Here is an 8,497-nt window from a genome sequence, read left to right on the forward strand (position 1 = left end):
AGGTCCTGTAAATGAGAGACAATGTTAAAAATATCCTGCTCTATAAGTACTTACTGTTATAACATGAAAACCTTACAGTTCTGAATGATGCACCATAACTGCTATACTATAAGTGCTTTAAGAGGGAAGGTATGTTTCCATTTTCTTGTACACACCTTTTAATAGGGTTAGGCTCGACCCGTGGTGGGGTCAAGGGTGTAAGAATTCTGAAAGTTTCATGCGGCGGGGGTTTCCTCTTGAAGCTAATACTAGCAGCTCGTGTAGATTCAAGTGTCAGTGTGTATACATTAGTGCTTGAAGTTCTAGCCTGGAGGCTGTTCCTTCAGTTAGAGCTCGTCTGTAGCTCGAGTCAGCTCTCATTTTTAACCCTTTGTATTTTCTTTATATTTTTGTATCCTCATCACAGTAATAAATCACTCTTCGTACCTTACTTCTCTAGTTGTTCTGTTAGATGTGTGGACCTACCTTTACAGACCTAGAATATTTACAGTCATAAATCCAAAATCTTCCAAAGAAGTTATTAACATGTAAAACATCCATATTTTTGCTTGATTCAATTTCTTCAACACAGAGGGACAGAGCAAATGTGTAGATTATCCAGGGGACCTAGAGGACCATTTTTAGGACTGCGGCAATAATCAGTTACCAATCTTTGCTTTCTGTGAATTTAAAAAGCTCCTTTTACTTTGTTTTATTACGCAGACCGGAAATATATCAGCGGACTTATTTGGCCGAAGTTTTCATGAATGGGTAGTGGTCAAATATGAATTGGAGAAGTTGTGCCAAGAGGACTACTTCACTTGTCCAGCCTGCACTCCCAATATGCTTGCAGTTTCTGTTGATGGAAATCGCAAACATTACCGTTTCAAGGGTTCTGCCAGGTACAATAATTTATTTCTGTTTTCCCACTGATTTGGCCTTCAGTTTTATATTGACTCCTGAACACTGGTTTACTTATTCATTCTTTTGTAGTACAAATGAACCCGGATGTTTTGATGGAGTGTTCATTTACAAGGATGAGGAGGTTTCTCGCTTTGTGGAATATGTTCAGCAGAAGTCCACTCATGTAATTTATTATTTATTCATTTATTAAGATGTGTTCTTAGCAGTGCTGAAATTTGACTTTTCACTTGTACTCATAGTTAATACAGCATGATTAATGGATAATGTTATGTTTTGTGTGCAGTGATTGTCTTTTTAATGTACTTATGTGTTCAACAGGTTTCTGGAAAGCGGGTATGTGGAGCATCGGAATGGACAGCAGCTAGAGAGTTGTCCCGGAAGTCCAGCAGCAAATTAGATGAAGAAGGGCTTGAAATTGCTGTTTGCCGGCATGGTGTTCTACTTGGTGCACTAAATATGTACCGAGGAGAAATATTTGCATACCCTCTTTTTCTTCAACAGAAGTTAGCAGCCACGATGCTTGGGAATATAACATTTCTATGCTCAGATGTGGCCTGCAAGTACTTCCCCTATCTGCAAAAGGTTGCACAGCATTGTCCGGAGTTGCAGCATCTCTTGGACATGCGACCATTCTTATCAGTTATGCATGCTAAGGCCCATGCTTGGAAATGTGAGGTGATTTGCAATTACAGTTGAGCCGAATGGATACCTTTTTGATTCATTATTTGAGTAGATACCTTTTTGAACTTTCTATATCTTAGGTGCGGTGGGGAGGAGCATATCAGGAAGGTGCTGGTTCAACAATTGGAGAAGAGGTGGAGCAGGTTAATAGCTTCCTTTCAAGGATTGCTATTACCACCAAGTATATGAGTAAAGCAGGTTTGTGTGTTTATATATTTATGTGTGTGTGTGTGCGCCTTTTTTCTTTTTCTTCTCATTCTTGCATTGTATATTTTTATAGGTCGAACAGACATGATAACTATGCAAGTAATGTCCTGGAACAAAAGAAAGTTCCTCAATATGGGCAGTGCACTGGTTCGGCGATATCAACGGGTATTATATACATACTTTTGTTTTATTAGCATTTCTTTATTGTATTAAGGACAATTATAACAACACAACACATGTACAGGTCCAGAAGGCTCTACAGGAGCAAAAGGACAGCCTTCAGATGCTCAAGACGGAACTTGCTGTTCAAGATGATGTCTTACACAAATGGGTGACAGATGTACAGCGTTGGGCAGAAGGTAAAATTATGTAATGTGACAATCACTGACTTAGTTTTAAGGATGTTAATAAATGGATCATTGTTGTTTTACAGGTTCGTATCTGATAACCCTTGGTCAAATCCCATATTTTGTTGATTTTCAAAGAGAAACTATGTTATCATATCTACGTGGGTGCCTAAGACTTCTCTATCGTGGCATAAATAATATATAATAAAATAATTTTGATAAATGTATATCAAAACTATATATAATCAGTATTGGTGAATATTGCGATCAGGGATATTTAACAAGGCTACTCATCCACTTTTTGAAACATCTTGCATTTACTTTAAAAACACAGATTGCATTTAATTAGTTTATAAAAAATGGTTCTATTGCTTTGTGGTGCAGATACCACTGTATAACATTATGGTGCGCAGTATTTGTTGTTCCTCATCAACTCTTTGAAATCAAAGTGTTATTGCAGTTATCTTGTTTTCGTATTCATTGAAAGCCAGAGTCATACTTGAAAATGAAATTAGATCCAGCACTAGTTGTGCCCCATCCTGGTCTTGCACAGTTCAGATTGAGCACACCTTGAAGTAACATTCAGATGCCCCTGAAGACACTTCATTACTTGTAGCAGGTGTGCTAAATTCTCCAGAAGTGCGATTGAGCACCCCCACACTGCAGGGGAAACACAACTATAATATTTAATGCAGAGTTTCTATTTTTTTTTCTAAGCCGTTCATACAAAACAAAAAATATGTAATACTGAATATATAATATAACATTCATTTTCTGAATGTGAAAAAGTGAGTTCTCTTCAAGGATGTTGATCATTAGAAAATCAACAAAATGTAATTTGACCAGGGGTGCCCAAACTGTGTGTGTTTCATACATCTTTCCTTAATAGAACCTGATTACAGTTCCATTGATGGACAACTGGCAGACTTGCGTAAAGAAGTGATGGGCCTTACAATGAGTATTAAACATCGAACTCAACGTCTTTACAGGCAGACAGGTACAATTAAATTGGAATTAAGGTTCTAGTATGAGCAGTCTAAAACATTTGCTGACAGTTACAAGTACAATAGAGAGTAATGTCTCCAATATAAATGAAAAGGAGGAATTTTAAATAGTTGGTTTAAAAATATAAAATTGTGAGATGAATCGTCTCAATCAGTTCTCTTTCCTGTTCAGATTTCAGCACTTGAAAAGCAGGACATTGACACACATTTATCCATATACAATCTGCTAAACCCTGTTTTAATACTAGTGTTCATAGGGCACTTCACCAAATAACATAATTTTTATTAATTTTGAACATAATTATTGTAATTATGTTTAATTTAGATAGCAACAAGAGGCGCCACCGGATAAGGCAGAAGATCTGGGAGGAGAAGAAGCAGTTGGCTGTTGCTGTGGAAAAATATAACAGGCAGGCTGATCCTTCACAGAACATGGTCTCCACTGAAGATCTTCTCAGGTCTGACACATGTGCATGGCCTTGGCAAGTCCCTGGCTGTGAAAGTGGTAAATGTTACTGTTTGAATAATACATAAAACATTCATTCATTTGATTCATTTTTTTAGTTCTGTTAATTATACACTGATCGACCAGCGTATCTCTTGTATCTACACTCATGGTCCATTGTCATCATCTCCACTGACAGTGTAGGAGCACTTTGTAGTTCTGTTTCTATATATACATTTATCCTGTTCTTCAGTATTCAGGACCAAAGAGCAGACATTAAAGGTGTTTTAAAAATTCCTATGCTGTGTCCAATCCACAGCCCTAAGAATGATTCAATACCTAGATCATACCTGCTCTGTGGGGGTCCTGAGCACTGAAGAACAGGATATCAGTGAATGCGGAGAAACAGATGAACTGTTGTCTGTAATTGCAGAACTACAAAGTGCTTCTGTATGGTAAACAGAGCTGATAAAATGGACAGAGAATAGAAACAAGTAGGTGGACTTGACAGGTCAGTGTAAGTGTCTGTATTGCTATTTTTATTTCTTACCTGGCTTTGACCAAGGTGTTTTTTGTATTACAGAATCTACTGACCTTTTGACTAAAAGGAGAGTTTTTGACAAAGTTATGGCTCTAGGGCGTCTTCAAGAGGAAGAGCATATTTTGTGTGCCGAGATGATGCAGCACTGGAGAGCTTTAATAACCCGGGCCCTCAAGTTAGAAGAGTTGAGCAGGGATATTGCTTCAGGCTGTTAGTATTCCTTTTATTTGCATATATTGTGATATATTTTGCCATCTCTTCACAAATGACATGTTTTGTTTATTTAAGTGAAAATAAGTTACTGCAGTCCCTTCAGAGAATGTACATCCATTTTTAATGAACAATTACTGTTTATTTCCTGAATTTCACATGCTGAATTTTAATTATTCACATGAAAACTTTAAATCCATATCATGGTCACTGTTTAGTTCTTACTTTAAATAGATTTGTACAAATTGTGAGACTTTTAGCCTCTCAATGTAAACTGCTGAAAATAGTGAAAAGGAATGCACATATTGTTTTCACAGCTGTGCTGCTCCACTTGTCTGACATGGATGCCCGAAATGGACTATTGTCTACAGTGATTAGGAAGCGTAAGGAACTGCAGCTACACATCCAAAGCGTCAGAGAAGGCTACCAAAACATCTTGAATCATCCACTCTCAGATGTTTTGGTTGACAACTCGGAGGAAGCTGAGGAAGACAGTGAGCCATGTGACAGCAGTAGTGATGATAGTTCAGACAAGGAGGACTCCTGATAAAGATATCTAATAACATGTAAAATATGATATAATTTGTAATCTGCTGTTAAGTTAATTGAATTATTTGTTCATGGGGGCTTTTCCTGAAAAAATATTTTTTTATGGTGCATACTTTTTTTTTTTTTTTTTTTTTTTTATTCATTCTTATTCCATGGGGTATTATGATCAATTTTTTTTTATTGTTTTGATTTAAACAGTTTGTTGGTTGGTAATCTTATCTCAGACAGTTGCTAGGTGTCCAAGGTGGGTGCTATTGTATGGCTAAGCAATTTCCGTGGTATCTTTTGGTGGTTACCATATTGTCAATTTTTTTTTATTATCTTCATATGATATTTTTGGTGCTGGCTAGGGAATTGACAGATGGTTGTTAGGGGGTTGCTAAGTTTCAGGGTGACAAAGTATGCAGGAGTGTACAGTACAGTATGGAGTACAGTCTGGAATAACTACAATGTCCTCTTGTATGCTAAACAGCTGATAAAATTGGTTGTCATCACTATTAGGTCGCTGGTCATAATAATCTGATATGACCAATGTATTTATGTTTACCACGTTGTGCTATTTTTCTGTGTGTTTCTCCCTTCAAAACTAGGTATAAAATTACAATATAAATTTTATGCCTTTTACTTTGTCATTTTATTTGGTTCTTTCATCTTAATCTACTGGTTTCTTTTGTTCCTATGTTGTTATCGAGGCTATATACAGATGTTTTGACATGTCTTAATTTTTCTTAACAGTTTATTCTGCATTTATTCCTGTTCATTCATTTTGTTTTGTAAGATTTCTGAAAATGAATAACTAATAAATTTTACACTGGTTTAATTGGAATTAATATTATTGGTGGTTTTCTTACTTTTTTTTAGTATGTCACCTTAATAGAAACTATGAAGGGTATTAATTGTGCATTTCCGACATTTAGTCTTGGTGGGTATAAACTTCACTCATGCATGGCTCTTTTACTAAGAGATTTACACTTGTTTCCTTGTGGCCTACACTTATCAAATCTGATCTGAGTTTCAAATTGCACCACATCCTAATTTTGAATTTGATGTTGAGATATAAATTATATTTTGTTGGTGCACAATACAATATCAATCAATAATGTGATTCTTTTTTACAACAGTTTAATTAGCTAGATAACTGAAACTAACTAACTGTTGTGTAGAGTACTCTCCACCCTCCAGGCCCCAGGTCCCTGACTCCGCTACCTAAACAATTTGTGGAGTTCTATCCGAAGCAATATGTTCTGGGACAGAGACGGTCACTGCAGAGAATATTTGAGTGTCTTGCTACAACTGTTACAGATTCTACAGTGTCAAGATTTTCTTTGAGGAATGATGTCAGTGAGGTCTGGCATCTGAATGAAAAGACAAATATATATAAAAGCATTTGTGTTGTTGTTTTTATTATTAACACTACAAATTTCTATAGTCTGAAACGACTGGTTCTTTATTCAGCAAAACTGATGTTTTCCCTTAAATAAAAAAAAATAACATTAAATCTTTTGAATTGTATGGTCTATGATGAAGACATTGTTTCATATTCAGAGTTATAACATTCACAAACTTTAAATATTACATAGTACTGCATTTATTATTTTGACAGATATAAATACTACTGGCATCTGGCATGAACATGTTTTCTACACGTTTCCACTCAAATCACAAACAAGCAAGCATATTTCTTTATTGTTTGAGTGTTTCTCTAATGCTTCTGGAATGATTAAAATACATTCAGCTAGGTTGGCAGTCCTGTTTACATATGTAACAGGAAGTTAGCCTTGTCTGCTCATTGATCCTCTCTGCGCTGTTCACTGTGCCTCTGGGTTCAACTGACTACGTCAATCTGAACCAACTTTTGAGGTGTTCGAGAGACACTCTGTCCCTACTGCTCTCCCTGATATCGTCCTAATCAATTCCGGCCCCTATGCATCTTATACATGACCTTGGCCTTGTTTCAACTACAGCACATGCAAAGATGTTGTCCCAGCCCAAGTGGACTCTCTACTTGCTTTTACCCTCCCACAGAATCACTGACCAAACCACTAACCCCCCTTTCCAGCTAAAAGAGAAGCTAGCTATAAGCTACAATCTGGAAAGCTTTATACAAGATTTTAGAGTGTGTCTATGAAAAGTTTTGGACCTCATGTGGCTTTTTATCTACATTTTATTTCCAACCTAATCTAACATTACTTAACAATGAAGCACATAACCCATCCAATCAAATATTTCTGAAAAAAACTGCAGCAATTGGAAGATTGGAAGATTTGCAGGAAGATTCCATAATGGGTTGGTGAGCACTGGTCTAACCACTCTACCATAAAAGTCTTTTTAATGGAGTGTCTGAGGTGTCTTTCTGGCAGGGTCTCCGATCTCTGCAGATAACAGGTCTTTTCCACTGGTTAAATTTGACCTGACACTGTGCACATGGGAACATTAAGGATTTGAAAAGGTTTTTATACCTTTATCCAAAATTTGGTTTGTTTATTTGGAGTTGTCTTTAGAATATTAAACTTTGCAATATTAGTTTTAGGCGGCACTGTGGAGCAGCAGGTAGTGTCACTGTCACACAGCTCCAGGGGCCTGGAGGTTGTGGGTTCGATTCCTGCTCTGGGTGACTGTCTGTGAGGAGTGTGGTGTGTTCTCTGTGTCTGCGTGGGTTTCCTCCAGGTGCTCCGGTTTCCTCCCACAGTCCAAAAACACACATTGGTGGGTGGATTGGCGACTCAAAAGTGTCTGTGTGAGTGTCTGTGTTGCCCTTTGAAGGACTGGCGCCCCCTCCAGGGTGTATTCCTGCCTTGCGCCCAGTGATTCCAAGTAGGCTCTGGACCCACCGTGACCCTGAACTGGATAAGTGTTACAGACAATGAATTAAAAATGAATATTAGTTTTGTTTTTCAAATGTAACTCAGTTCTATAGCTCAAAAGAAAAGAAATAAACAAATAAATAAAAATAAAAAATATACAAAAATAATAAATCTAAATAATCTCTAAACCCATAATCTTTCATGTAGATTATTCTTTATTCACTCTCAAGTGGTTGATTTTTGTCCAATAAATCAAGGATCAATCCTACTTAGCTGAAATGGAGTGTAGTTTATTTTCAGTATTGTGAAGAAGACGCTGAAAAAGTCTTCTACGCTGACACCATTTTTTCTTAGCAAAATAATCTGGTTTATTACAAGGAAAAGAACAGCATTTTAACAAGCCCAAGTGGACAGCTTGCTGAGAAGTTAGCCAATGCCTTCTGACACGTTAACTCTGAGGTTTAGCTTATATAGGTTGGTCAGTGTCAACATATGGTGAATACTATGGCTTTTGTTTACTTCATTTCCTGTCCTGGTAAAAAGAGGTAACTTGTAAGGACATCCTGTCTTGCTACCTCCAAGCTTACCCATCATCCCATTCACAGAGACAAAAGTCCTATATAGGCAAAAATTAAGAACAATGGGTCATTCCATGTATTGCACCCACTTAATGTAATACCTATGTAGATATTAAATTCTACTTCATTTTAATATACTTAAGGTGTTTTATGAATACTTGAACCAAATTAACAGTAAACCCTACAATTTAACCATAGTCTTTATCATACTGATATTTTATGCTTTGC

General features: G+C 36.8%; 1 long non-coding RNA gene across 1 annotated transcript; it reads left to right on the forward strand.

The window, feature by feature from the left end:
• The first annotated feature begins 3,604 nt into the window (after positions 1-3,604).
• Positions 3,605-5,021, forward strand: LOC136679771 (uncharacterized). The gene is made up of 3 exons (XR_010796582.1): positions 3,605-3,647; positions 4,171-4,338; positions 4,656-5,021. It is a non-coding gene; the product is annotated as an uncharacterized lncRNA (long non-coding RNA).
• The last annotated feature ends 3,476 nt before the right edge of the window (positions 5,022-8,497 follow it).

The sequence above is a fragment of the Hoplias malabaricus genome, chromosome Y (genome assembly GCF_029633855.1).
Source record: "Hoplias malabaricus isolate fHopMal1 chromosome Y, fHopMal1.hap1, whole genome shotgun sequence".
NCBI classification, from domain to species: domain Eukaryota; kingdom Metazoa; phylum Chordata; class Actinopteri; order Characiformes; family Erythrinidae; genus Hoplias; species Hoplias malabaricus.